This window comes from Vombatus ursinus, unplaced genomic scaffold (genome assembly GCF_900497805.2).
Source record: "Vombatus ursinus unplaced genomic scaffold, bare-nosed wombat genome assembly UNPS02014811.1, whole genome shotgun sequence".
Taxonomy (NCBI): Eukaryota; Metazoa; Chordata; class Mammalia; order Diprotodontia; family Vombatidae; genus Vombatus; species Vombatus ursinus.
Genome location: NW_020954589.1, coordinates 8985019 through 8999185, shown reverse-complemented (window position 1 = coordinate 8999185; position 14167 = coordinate 8985019). Strand labels below are relative to the sequence as shown.

Sequence of the window (14167 nt, the reverse complement as noted above, 5' to 3'; positions counted from 1 at the left end):
TCTTTCCAGGTTTTTCTGAAGTCAGTCTGCTCATCATTTCTTATAGTACAATAGTATTCCATTACATTCATATACTACAAGTTATTCAGCCATTCCCCAATTGATGGGCATCCTCTCAAACCTATTCTGTTTTTTAAGGTGTTGTTTTCTTCAGTATTATTTTGTGACTCCTTTCACAAGTTATTGACTCCTTTTCATGATTTTCTTGCATCACTCTCTTTCTTGCATCACTCTCATTTCTTTTTCTAATTTTTCTTCTACCGCTTACTTGATTTTTAAAATCCTTTTTGAGCTCTTCTATGGCCTGAGGTCAATTTATATTTTTCTTTGAGGCTTTGGATGTAGGAGTTTTGACTTTGTTGTCTTCTTCTGAGTTTGTGTTTTGATCTTCTTTGTCACCAGAGTAATTTTCTATAGTCAGGATCTTTTTCTGCTGCCTGTTCATTTCCCAGACTATTTCTTGACTTTTAACTCTATGCCAAAGTGGGGCTCTGCTTCCAAAGTTGGAGGGAGCACTGTCCCAAGATTCAGGTTTTTTGTACGGATGTTTTCAGAGGTAATTCTGGAGACCTGTAAGTTTTTGGTTCTTCTAAGGTGGTATGATCTAAAGAGAGGTGTGTTTACTACTCTCCTGTACTGTGCACTGGTCTGTGAGCAACCACAAACACTAGCCTTCACCCTAAAACTGTGACCAGGATCCTTACTCCTGCGGGGGGGGAGGGGCCTGCAAGCTCTAGTGTGCTAGTGCTCCTCCTTGTCCTGGGATTGAGACCTAGGACTACAGCCCAGATCCAACTATGGACAATGTAAAAATCCTGTCCACAGTGCCAGCAAAAGGACCCCTGTAATTTTCTCAACAGCTGTCCAACCCCCTTACCATCTGTAGGCTGAGAGATCCAGAAACTGCCACTATAGCCACTGATTCAGTTGTCTTCAAGGCCTGCTCCTGGTTTCCTGGGGTGCAGCCTGTGCTAGATTATGCTCCACTCTCACCCTGGCGCAACAGACCTTTCCTGCTGATCTTTTACGTTGTCTCAGGCTGGAAAATTGTTTTACTCCATTCTTTTTTGAGTTCTGACACTGTAGAATTTGTTTTGGGACATTAAAGGGTTTTGGGGGAGAACTCAGGCTAATCCCTGTCTTTTTTCTGTCATCTTGGCTCTGCCTCTAGCTCTGTTTTTTTTTTTTCCCCAATCAGGAATACTTGAAAGTCCTCCATTTCACTGAATATCCATTTTCCCCCCTGAAGGATTATACTCAGTTTCACTGCATAGGTTATTCTTGGTTATAATCCTAGCCGCTCTACCCCTTCCAAATATTCCAAGACCCTCAGCTCCTTGGAAGGTGCTAAATCTTTTTTGATCTTGACTGTGGCTCCATGATATTTGGATTATTTCTTTCTGGCTGCTTGCAATATTTTCTCCTTGACCTGGGAGCTCTGGAATTTGGCTATAATATTCTTGGAAATTCTCATTTTGGGATCTCTTTCAGGATGTGATCGGCAGATTCTGTCAATTTCTATTCCACCCTCTGGATCTAAAATATTGGGGCAGTTTTCCTTGATAATTTCTTGAAAGATGATGTCTAGGTTCTTTTTTTGGTCATGGCTTTAAGGTAGTCCAATAATTCTTCAATTATCTCTCCTTGATTTATCTTCTAGGTCAGTTGTTTTTCCAATTAGATATTTCAAATTTTCTATTTTTTTCATTCTTTTGACTTTGTTTTATTGTTTCTTGATGTCTCATAGTTATTAGTTTTCACTTGTCTCTAATTTTTAAGGAATTCTTTTCTTCCATTCATTTTTTAAATCTCCTTTTCCATTTGTCCTATTCTTTTTAGGAATTCTTTTCTTCAGTGAATTTTTGAGCCTCTTTTATCATTAGGTCAATTCTATTTTTAAAAACATTTTCTTTAGTATTTTTTATGCCTCTTTTACCAAGCTGTCAATTATCTTTTCATAATTTTCTTGCACCACTCTCATTTATTTTCCCATTTTTTCCTCTATCACTCTTTTTCCTTTAACTCTTCCAGGAATTCTTATTGGGCTTGGGTCCAATTAGCATTTCCTTTGAGGCTTAGTTTGTACTTGCTTTCACATTATTGTTCTCTTCTGAGCTTGTATCTTGGTTTTCCCTGCCACCATAGTAGCTTTTTATGGTCAAGTTATTTTTTTTTTTGTTTCTTCATCTTTCCAGGCTATTTCTTGACTTTGAACTTTATGTTAAAGTTGGGTTCTGCTCACCTGGGGGTGAGGAGGCACTGTCCCAAGCTTCAGCCTTCTTTGTGCTGTTTCAGAACTGCTTCAAAACTTGTTAGTACAAGTTTTAAGTGCTTCCCAGGTGAGGTGACGGGGGCCACTGCTCTCTTTGTCTTCACTCTGGTCTTTACCAAAGAAGGGTCCCCACTCCCCTGCAGCCACAAGCGCTAATACTCCTCTCCACCTTGGAACTATGACTAGGGACCCTGCTCCCTTATGACTTATTACCAATGTTTCTCTCTGTTGTGGAACTGTGACCTAGAACTGCTTATGGGCAATAGAGTTGCCAATCAATACCAGCTGTACCCAGTGCTAGCAAAGAGTTGCCTGTAATCTCTTTATGACCAGTTGCCTACCCACTCCTCCACCCCCCCCACCCCCCAACTTGTCTGTGGCTGATAGTTCCCAAAGTTGCTCTTACATCTGCTATTATTGCCACCACTACTGCAGCCACCCCCAAGACCTATTGCTTGCGCTGCTGTTGTGTTCCAGGCTAGACCCCTATCCTGTGTTACAGACCTCTCCTGCCATCCTTCCAAGTTCTCTTAGACTGGAAAAAAAGTCTCACTCTGACCTTTTGTTGGTTCTGCTGCTCCAAAATTTGATTTGAGGAGTTTTTGTATTTTTTTAAGTTATTTGGAAGAAAATGTTGGGAGTTCAGCTGGGCCTATAGTCCACCATCTTGGCTCTGCCTCCACTCTGTTTAGTCTTTACTTTGATACTATAAAAGATCTGTAATTTCATTAGAATGTGCAACTCCTTCCACCCACAAAAACTGAAATCCCTTCCAGGATTTCTCATCCTACTCAATTACTGTCTATGTTTTGTCCAAAATCCTTCATAGAGATCCGCTTGTTTTATTAGAGGCCTTATTCTCTTTTGTTCTTTTATGACCTCTTCAGTCCATCTGTTGTCTCCATTTATTCTCTACTTATTACAATTTATTCTTTAAAGTCTGAGTTGAGCAGCAAGGATAAAAAGGCCACCAAATGCTTCCCCCAGATTGTGGATTCTTCAGCCCATTCTCCATTGTTGCCATTTTCTCAGTCCTAGATCCTTCTCTGTGTAAAGGAAATAACAACATTGAAATGAGTCCAGAAGCTACCTAATATGGTGGTAGTACTAGAGGCATTCATTTTTCCATTCTTTTAGTTTAAAAGGTATATATGTGTGTGTGTACACATATATACATATATGTATATATATTATATATCATATATGTTGCTGTCTAGTCATTTTCAGTCACATCTGACTCTTCATGATCCGATTTGGGGTTTTCTTGGCAAAGATAATGAAGTAGTTTGCCATTTCCTTTTACAAATGAGGAAACTAAGGTAAACAGGGTTAAGTGACTCTCCCAGGGTCACACAGCTTGTAAGTGTCTGAGGCCAGATTTGAACTCATGTCTTCCTGACTCCAGCCCAGCACTGCCCCACCTAACTGCCATAAGGTTATATATACATATGTATGTGTATGTGTGTATAACTATCTGGTATGTATATGGATATAGAGAAAGTTTAGTACATATACATCTAAGTGTGTGTGTGTGTGTGTGTGTGAGAGAGATAGTTTTGTAGTACTTTAAAACATACTAAACACTTTTCACATGAGAAGCAGGTAGTACAAATATTTTTATTTTATACATCAGGAAATTATGGCTTAGAGAGTTTAAGTAACTTGGTCACGGCAACATGGCTAATTAAGTGTTGGAGCTGCAACTGGAGTTAGGGTCTTTCATCTTCAGTTTTAAGACTCTTTCCACCCCATCACTATACTGGTCTTCCTTGGTCAATGATTAACTGTACTGAACAGTGGGAAGGGAGTAGGGCACCATTTAGGGGGCATAGGAATGGTTTCAGGGAAGGTGTTGGAGGGACAGAGAAAGCCTAAGCGAGTGAGAAGGCACAGTATCCCTAGGAGAGAAGTGAGCCAGATTCTAGGCATATCTTTTCATGTTGCACTCAAACCACATCTAGATAATTTCTGCAGCATGTTAATATCTTACATGCATACACATTTCTCACACAAGAAAGATAAGATCTTAAGTGAAGAGATGGGAAGCACTTTTCCCACTGAGGTCAGTGATCATTAGGGAAAAAAAAATCAATTGAAAGTCATGTCATAGGTCTTAGAATAGTAAAGAACCTAAGAAGTCATGTAATCCAACACTTAACTAAAGCATGAATTAATTCCCTTTATAACATCACAGATGAATATTCATCCTATCTCTTATGAAGACCCCCCAGTGATGTGAATTTTATTACCTACAAAAGCTGCCCATTTCATTTGTGTTCAAAAAGGAAGAGTAGTGCATAAAATAGAAAGAGCACTTGCTCTGGACTTAGAGGACCTGGGTTCAAGTCTAACCTCTGTTACTTACTATGTGATCTTCAGCTAGTCACCTAACTTCCCCAGGCCTCAGTTTCTACACCCATAAAATGAAAGGGTTGGATTAGATGCACCCTAAAGTCCCTTCTGCCTCTATATCTGGGATCCTATGATCTTATGAACTCTGTTTATTAGGATGTTTGTACTAATATAATAAACATTTGCATTTTGATAGTACTTCAAGGCTGGGAGTCAGAAGACCTGGGTTCTAGATGCAGCTTACCCACTTCTTCTCTCTAGGCTTCAGTTTGCTCATCTCTGGATGAGTAGAATTTTGCCTTGTCTACCTTTCTCAATCTCCCCAAAACCCTAGCAATTCAGAGGGGGACAATACGCTAGCAGGAATTCTGGGACTTTTCTACCATAAAAGGTCCACCCTTGGGGTCATCTCTTGCAGTTTTTTTTTTTTTTTCAGTCATTCAGTCATGTACAACTCTTCATAACCCCATGGACCACGGCACACCAGGCACTTCTCTCCTCCCACTACCTCTTGAAGTCTGTACAAGTTCATGTTCATTATTTCCATAATACTATCTATCCATCTCATACTCTCCTGTCCTCTTCTCCTTTTGCCTTCAATCTTTCCCAATATCAAGGTCTTTTCCAATGAGTTTCAACTTCTCATTAAGTGGCCAAAGTATTTAAGCTTCAGTACTGGACCCTCCGGTAAATAGCGTGAATTAATTTATTTAAGTATTGACTAATTTGACCTACTTGCTGTACAAGGGACTCTCAAAAGTCTTCTCCAGCACCACAATTCAGAAGCATCAATTTCATGGAGCTCAGCTTTCTGTATAATCCAACTCTTATAGCCATACATTGCTACTAGAAAAAGCACAGCTTTGACAATACAGATCTTTGTCAGCAAGGTGATGTCTCTGCTTTTCAGTATGCTGTCTAGATTTGCCTTAGCTTTCCTTCCAAGGTGCAAGTGTCCTTTAATTTCATAGCTGCAGTCACTGCAGTGACCTTTGAGCCCAAGAATATAAAATCTGACACTGACGCTGACCATTTCTTCTCCCTCTGTTTGCCAGGAAGTGATGGGAACAATTGCTAAGAGGCTTCAAAATTGCTCTTCACTTTCTGCCATGAGAGATCCCTTACATAGAGTACCATAAAGGGAGGATGACTGTAACATATGACCCCTTTTAGGGGGCCTCCATATGAAGTGGAGATATTACTAGTGCAGCAGGACTATGGGGTACCCATCAGACCACACCAGGCAAAGTCCAAATTCAAGGGGAGATTATATGATTATTAGTCACCCAGAGCATGATATAGACTATAAGCTATAATGAATGTAGCCTAGTGATCAGATTGGGTGAGGAGGCAAGAATCCTTGCTTCTCTTAGGTAGCTACGTAGTACAATGAATAGAGTAATGAATATGGAGTTCACAAGACTTGGGTTCAAATTTAGCCTCAGACACTTATGAGGTGTGTGACCCTGGAGAAGTCACTTAATCTCTCTGCCTCAGCTTCCTTATCTGTAAAACCTCTCAGGGTTGTTATTTGGTAATATTTCTAAAGATCTTTGTAAAACTTAAAGCTCTATTACATGGTAGCTAGTTTTATTTATTATAGAGTTTTGTCAAGATAACTCGCTGGCAATAACATCACTCTTTTTCAACAACCCAAAAGGCAACTCTACACATGGACATCACCAGATGGTTAATACAGAAATTAGAGTGGTTATATATGTTGCAGCCAAAGATGGAGAAGCTCTATACAGTTAGTTAAAGCAAGACCTGGAGCTGACCCAGATCATCAGCTTCTTATTGCATAATTCGGACTTAACTTGAAGTAGGGAAAACCCTCAGACCATATAGGTATGACCTAAATAACATCTCTTTTGAATATGAAGTAGAGATGATGAATAGATTTAAGGGATTAGATCTGGTAGATAGAGTGCCTGAAGAACTGTGGACAGAGATTTGCAATACTGTACAGGAGGAAGCAACAAAAAAAACTTTTCAAAGAAAAAGAAGAGCAAGACAGCAAAATGGCTGTCTGATGAGGCTTTACAAACAGCTGAGGTAAGAAGGAAAGTGAAAGAGAAAGGAGAAAGGGGAAGATATACCCAAACGAATGCAGAAATCCAGAGAACCGCAAGGAGAGATAAGAAGGTTTTCTTAAATGAGCAAAGCAAAGAAATAGAAGAAAACAACAGAATGGGAAAGACGAGGTCTTTTCAAGAAAATGAGAGATATTAAAGGAAAGTTTCATGCAAAAATGGGCATGATAAAAAACAAAAATAGTAGAGATTTAACAGAAGCAGAAGAGATTAAGAAGAGGTGGCAAGAATACACAAAAGAATTATACAAGAAAGATCTTAACTGACACTGACAGATGGTATGGTTACTGACCTAGAGCCTGACATCCTGAGAATGAAGTCAAGTGAGCCTTAAGCAGCATTGCTAACAATAAGGCTAGCGGAGGTCATGGCATTCCAGTCAAGCTATTTAAAACCCTAAAAGATGCTGTTAAAAGTGCTGCACTCATGTGCCAGCAAATTTGGAAAACACAACAGTGTTTCTGAGATTGGAAAAGATAAGTTTATGTCCCAATCCTAAAGAAGGGCAATACCAAGGAATCTTCAGTTACAGAACAATTGCACTCATTTCGCATACCAGCAAGGTTATGCTTAAGAGTCTGTGAGTTAGGCTTCAGCAACATGTGACCTAAGAATTACCAGAAGAGCAATCTGGTTTTCAAAGAGGCAGAGGAGTTAGAGACCAAATTGCCAACATTTACTATATTATGGAGAAAGCAAGGAAGTTCTAGAAAAACATCTACTTCTGCTTCATTGACTACACTAAAGCCTTTGACTGCATGGACCACAACAAAATGTGGCTGTTCCTGAAAGAGATGGGAGTACCAGATCATCTTACTTGTCTCTTGATCAACCTGTATGTGGGCCAAGAAGCAATAGTCAGAACTGAACGTGGAACAACTGATTGGTTTAAGATTGGAAAAGGAGTATGACAAGGCTATATATTGTCCCCTTATTTATTTAACTTATATGCTGATTACATCATGTGAAATGACGGGCTGGATGAATCAAAAGCTGGAATTAAGGTTGCCAGGAAAGATATCAACAATCTCAGAAATGTAGATGATATCACTTTGATGGCAGAAAGTGAAGAGGAATTAAGAAGCCTCTTGATGAGGGTAAAAGAGAAGAATGTAAAAGCCAGCTTAAGATTAAAAAAACAAAAACAACTAAGATCTTGACAACTGGTCCTATCACTTCCTGGAAAATAGAGGGAGAAGAAATGAAAGCAGTGTCAGATTTTATATTCTTAAGCTCAAAGACACACACACACTTTTTCTTGGGCATTGCAGATGGAGACTGCAGCCATGAAATTAAAAGATGTTTATTCCTTGGAAGGAAAGCTATGACAAATCTGGATAGCACACTAAAAAGCAAAGAAATCACCTTGTTGACAAAGGTCTGTATTGTCAAAGCTATGGTTTTTCTAGTAGCAACGTATGGCAGTGAGAGTTGGATTATAAAAAAAGCTGAGCCCCATGAAATTGATGCTTCTGAATTGTGGTGCTGGAGAAGACTTTTGAGAGTTCCTTAGACAGCAAGGAGGTCAAATCCATCAATACTTAAAGAAACTAATTCAGGCCATTCACTGGAGGGTCAAATACTGAAGCTGAAGCTTAAATACTTTGACCACTTAATGAGAAGATGGGACTCATTGGAAAAGACCTTGATATTGGGAAAGATTGAAGGCAAAAAGAAAAGGGGACAGGAGAGGATGGGATGGATAGATAATACTATGGAAACAATGAACATGTACAGACTTCAGGAGAGAAGTGCCTGGTATGCTAGGCACACTGAGTCATGAAGAGTCAGACATGACTGAACAAATGAATGACAACATTTTTATCATCTGCCTTCCTTTGTCCTTGAAGAATGCTTCAAGGGTCCTTCTGTCTTGTACAAATAAAACCAATGTAGCCAAGATTAGAAGAAAAGTAGAAAATGGGGGGGGGGATTTTATAGACAATTTCTCAGATAAGCTCTTGTATCTTAAATATATAGAGAACTTTGTCAAATTTATAACAATATGAGTCATGCTCCAATTGATAAATGGTCAAAGGATTTGAATAGGAAGTTTTTTTATGAAGAAATCAAAACTATTCATAGTCATGAAAAATGCTCTAAATCATTGATTAAAGAAATGCAAATTAAAACAACTTTGCAATATCTCATACCTATCAGATTGGCTAAAATGATAGAAAGAGAACATGAAAAAGTGTTGGAGAGGATGTAGAAAAATTGAGACATTAATATGCTGTTGGTGGAACTGTGAATTGATCCAACCATTCTGGAGAGCAGTCTGGAATTATGCCCAGAGTTATAAAACTATATATTTTTTGACCTAGCAATTCCACTATTAGGTCTGTTTCCCAAGGTGATCAGCGATAAAGGAAAAGACCTTACATGTCCTAAAATATTTATAGCAGCTTTCTTTGTGGTGGCAAAGAACAGGAAATCAAAGGGATGCCCATCATTTGGGGAATGGCCAAAGTTGTAGTATATGATTGTGATGAAATACCACCATGTTATAAGAAATGATGAGCTAGTTGATTTTAGAAAAACATGGAAAGAATTGCATGAAATAATGAAAAGTGAAATGAGCAGAACCAAGAGACTGTTTGTAGAGAGCAATAGCAATATTGTTTGAAGAATAATTGTGAATAACCAAGTTATACTGAGTATTATACTCAAATCAAGTATGAAGAATCTATGAAGAAAGATGCTATCCACCTCCAGAGAAAGAACTTATAGAAGTATGTATAGTATGGTTTTACATATATTTGTAAATCTGTGTCAAATGGTGGCCTTCTTTAGTGCAGGATGGGGAAGGAGGGAGAGAAGGAAGGAGACAGTTTGGAATTTAAAATGTAACAAAGATTTCTTTTTTTTTTTAATTGAAAGAAAAAAAAAAGGGGAGTCCTTCCCTCTCCTAATTTCTATGTGTTACAGAAATTCTTGAGGAATTTCCCAGAACAGAGGAACAGGAGACAAATGGGGAGAGAAAAAATAAGATAAGATTGTCTATCTTGGCCAGAGTGACTTCTAGCTGCATGGCATGAGAGTGTATCTGTCTTACTTTCACTTCAATTTCATACACATTAAAATATAATGACCTATATGTTGCTTGTCTGAATCATTGGTTATAGAGGACAAATAAATTATGAGAGCAAATTATTCCATGGAGGTGAAAGGGGAGCCAAAATAATTGCATTTATTATTTTTATATGTTTTAAAGTTTTAAATAGATTTTATTGCTGTTTTATTTTTATAACACCTATATTTCTCTCTTATGCTTCCCCCTCTGAGAGTCATCTCTTATAACTAAAAATTTTATGTACTTATATAATTTAAAAAATTTTACTTTTTTTATTCCTTAGATTTTGTTCTTGGGAAACCACAGTACATGCAAGGGGACAGCTACTTTTTTTTTTTCTCCAAGAAATTTTTTCCTCCAAACTTGCCCCACCTCTTCTATTTTCATCAGTATTTCCAGCAACCATTTTGTTTGAAAACTTGGTATAATTTTTAGCCATCTGCCACTAAAAAAAAGGGTTTTTTTTAACATTCACTTTTTAATTTTGAGTTCCAAATTCTCTCCCTCCCTCCAGTACCTCTCCCATTCATTGAGAAGGAAATGATATCAATTATACATGTGAAGTCATACAAAACATTTCTATCTTAACCGATTGCAAAAAAAAATTAAAAATGTAAAAAAACCCCAAAAACCTTCAATCTACACTCAGAGTTCATTAGTTCTGGGAGAGCCACTTTCTAGGGAAGAGATGAAAGACAAAAAACACAAAACAAAAAAAACCCCAGGGGCATTGAGCCATTATGGGAAAAGTATAACCTTTAATCACCCTCTTGTGGCCATGACAGGTATTGCAGCCTGCTAAAAGCTTGAGAGCCTTGCTTAGTTGGTGCAACCAGAGAACATTCAAGTGGAGGGCAGATAGTGCATTCTCAGGTAGTCAAAATCTCTTGACTAGGAGAAGCGAGGTGGAGCGGTGGATAGAGCACCTGCCCTGGATTCAGGAGGACCTGAGTTCAAATCCAGTCTCAGACACATAACTCTTATTAGCTGTGTGACCCTGGGCAAGTCACTTAACCCCATTGCCTAGCCAAAAAAACAAACAAAAGTCTCTTGACTAAATTTTAATCTATGACAGCTGTCTCGTGTGCTTAAAGACCTCCTGGCCTATGACAACAAATAAAGGCGTCATATGTAAAATCAGAGGGGTTGAACTCTTTTCCTGGCATTTCCAAACCATTCTGCCTACACTTTGGCCATCTTCCTCAACCTTTCTCACACCGGTACCTGCCCTTAGGCACCTCCCCTTGGATAAATGAAATTGTACCTTCTCTTTCCTGGAACTAGGTCTCAGCATCACTTCCTGGCCTTTTCCAGACATGCCGCTGTGCCTCCCTTCTCCCTTCTAGCTCCTCTTTATGGTTGCCTTCTCTTATTAGAATCTAAGCTCCCTGAGGACAGGATCTCTTTTGATTGTTTTTATTTGTATCCTCAGCAATTAACACCGAGCCTGGCATAAAGTAAGAGCTTAACGAATGCTTGTTCATTCATTCATTTTCAGAAGTTCCTAACATCGGATTCATGAACCTGTTTTTTAAAATACATTTTAATCAATTATCTTCTGTTTCTTACATCATCATAGTTATCCTAAATATCACTCCCCCTCCTCCTCCCAGAGAGACATTCCATATAACAAATGACATTTCTTAGAGAGGAAAAAAGTCAGTACAACTGATCAATACATTGAAAAAGTACAAAAACATGTGCCATGTGTTACAACTGTGGACCTCCATAAAGGGGTGGGCTGGGAGTGTCCTTTCATATCTCTTCATTTGAGTCCTGCTTGATCTTTATAATTCTGTTATTCACTTTTTATTTTTCAAATGTAGTTCTTTCCATTTACAGTGTGGTAGTTATTATATATATTGTTTTCTTGGCTTTGCTTACTTTACTCTGTAACAGTTCACATAGATCTTTCCATGCTTCTCTGTATTCATTATTTCTTACAGCACAGTAATATTCCACTACATTCATGTTTTGCTATTCCTCATTTACTTGTTTCTAGTTCTTTGTTATAACAAAAAGTGCTGTTAGAAATATTTTAGGGTATATGGAGATTTTCTTCTTATTAATGGCTTCCTTGGGGCATAAGCTCAGTACAGGAGTCTCTGGTTCAAAGGGTATGGACATTTTGTTCACTTTTTTTACATAATTCCAAATTGTTTTACAAAATTGTTGTACCATTTCAGTTTCATCACAATGTGTTAGTGTACTTATTCCATAACTCCTCCAACATTAATGATTAACATTTTTAAAAATCATTTTTTCCAATTTGCAAAGTGTGAGGTGAAATCTCAGGGTTATTTTAATTTATATTTCTATTATAAGTGATTTAGAGTATTCTTTCATGTGACTGTGAATACTTTATAATTCTTTTGAAAACTGTTTGTATCCTTTGACCACTTATTTGTGGGGAATAGCTATTAATTAAACATATATTTATTGTTCATATTTCTTGGGTGCTATTGTGCAGTTGTTTCAGTTGAGTCCAACTCTTTGTGATCCCATTTGAGATTTTCTTGGCTAAGATACTGGAGTGGTTTGCCATTTCCTTCCCAGGAAATTAAGGCAAACTGAGGTTAAGTGATTTGCCAAAGATCACACATGTGTGTGTATATGTCTGAGGCTGGAATTGAACTCATGAAGATGAGTCTTTCTGATTCCAAGCTCAGTGTTCTATCCACTGCACCACCTAGCTGCCCATATTTCTTGGATATCAAAGCCTTATTAGAAAAATTGATACAAAGATTTTTTTCCTATTTGACCACTTCCCTTTTTATCCTAGGAACATTAATTTTGTGCAGAAGATTTTCAGTGTCTGTAATCAAAGTTTCATGTAATCAAAGTTATCTATTTTAACTTTTGTAATTGCCTCTATCTCTTGTTTGGTTAAGAAAATATTTCCTAGGGGCAGCTAGGTGGCACAGTAGATAGAGCACTGGCCTTGAAGTCAATAGGACCTGAGTTCAAATTCAGCCTCAGACCAAACACTTGACACTTACTAGTTGTGTGACCCTGGGCAAGTAACTTAACCCCAATTACCTAAAACATATATATATATATATATATATATATATATATATGGGGGGGGGAGAACCACCACCGAAATCAAGAGTTTGGAGTCTGAATCAGAGATCAGAAAAGGTCTTTATTCTTTCTCATGAGAAAGGGCACTGCCCTTGACGCTCAAGCAGCAGCAGCCAGGGAGTGCAACTGCTGGCTGTGAGAAGCAAAGTTTTATAGCCCTAACTCAGTGCCCCCTCCCACTCTCTCACCTTTTTCCCCCATTGGCTGGGTACTCAAGGTGTACAATCTAAACGCTGCAACTAATACCCAATAGAAGCAAACATGCCCATTTTTGGGATCTAGATATATGCGTGTACCAGGAAGCGGAGCAACCAGGAACTACCTGTGCTGATGTGGATTTTGAGAAAGGGAAACTTAACTCAGGGTCTTCTACAAGAGTGAAACTTAGGCCTGAGGGAACTGCACTTTAGGCCATCTCTCACATATGTATATATATATATATATTTCCTACTAAAACTTCAACAAGCATTATCTGTGATGAGGATTAAGTAAAAAGATCAAGGATGAAGCAAGGATGTCCACTATCACCAATATCATTCAAGATTGTACTAGAAATGCTAGCTATATCAATAAGAGAAGAAAAAGAAATTGAAGGAATAAAAATAGGCAATGAGAAAACAAAACTATCACTCTCTGCAGATGATATGATGGTATACTTAGAGAATTCAAGAGAATCAACTAAAAAACTAGTAGAAATAATTAACAACTTCAGCAAAGTTTCAGGATATAAAATAAACCCACAGCATTTTAAAGTCCAGCAAGAAGAGATAGAAAGAGAAACACCATTTAAAATAACTGTAGGCAATATGAAATACTTGGGAATCTATCTGCCAAAACAAACCTAGGAACTATACGAACACAAGTACAGTTATTTCTCCAACACCAACATTTGCCAATGGATTTGAGGGCACATGATCTTTAGAAGAGGCTAAAGGGGAGGTATGAGGAATTTCCAACTCTTAGATAAAGGTTTGAAATAAATGTTGCCTGTGGTGAATCAAAAGGAAAAAAAAAATACAACAGATTAAACACATTTTTACTTTAAGTTAGCTTTATTTAATTGGCAGGAGTGATGGGGTATGGGCCCAAGCGGAGATCTTTGCCCCTTGCCCCAAAGGGAATCTGGCTCCCATTTGTCTATGGGCCCCAGCTCCTTATCTCCCTTTGAAAGCCCTAGTCCCACCTTTCGATCTTATTCAGATGCCTTTCAAACTTCTTCCTACCTGTTCCCTTCATTATCTATTCCCATTGTCTATTCAATCTCTCAGACTTTCCTATTGGATTTCTCACCTA

The 14167-nt window shown here is 38.1% G+C and overlaps 1 long non-coding RNA gene across 2 annotated transcripts in view; it reads right to left on the bottom strand.

The window, feature by feature from the left end:
- Positions 1-14167, bottom strand: part of LOC114053412 — a 39207-nt gene that overhangs the window by 11431 nt on the left and 13609 nt on the right. Inside the window, exon 3 of one of the 2 annotated variants that reach the window (XR_003570377.1) lies at positions 2831-3318. The exons of the other annotated variant lie outside the window; for it this stretch is intronic. This is a non-coding gene — a long non-coding RNA (uncharacterized LOC114053412). Of the gene's footprint in view, positions 1-2830; positions 3319-14167 lie in introns of those variants that run through there. 2 annotated transcript variants of the gene reach the window in all.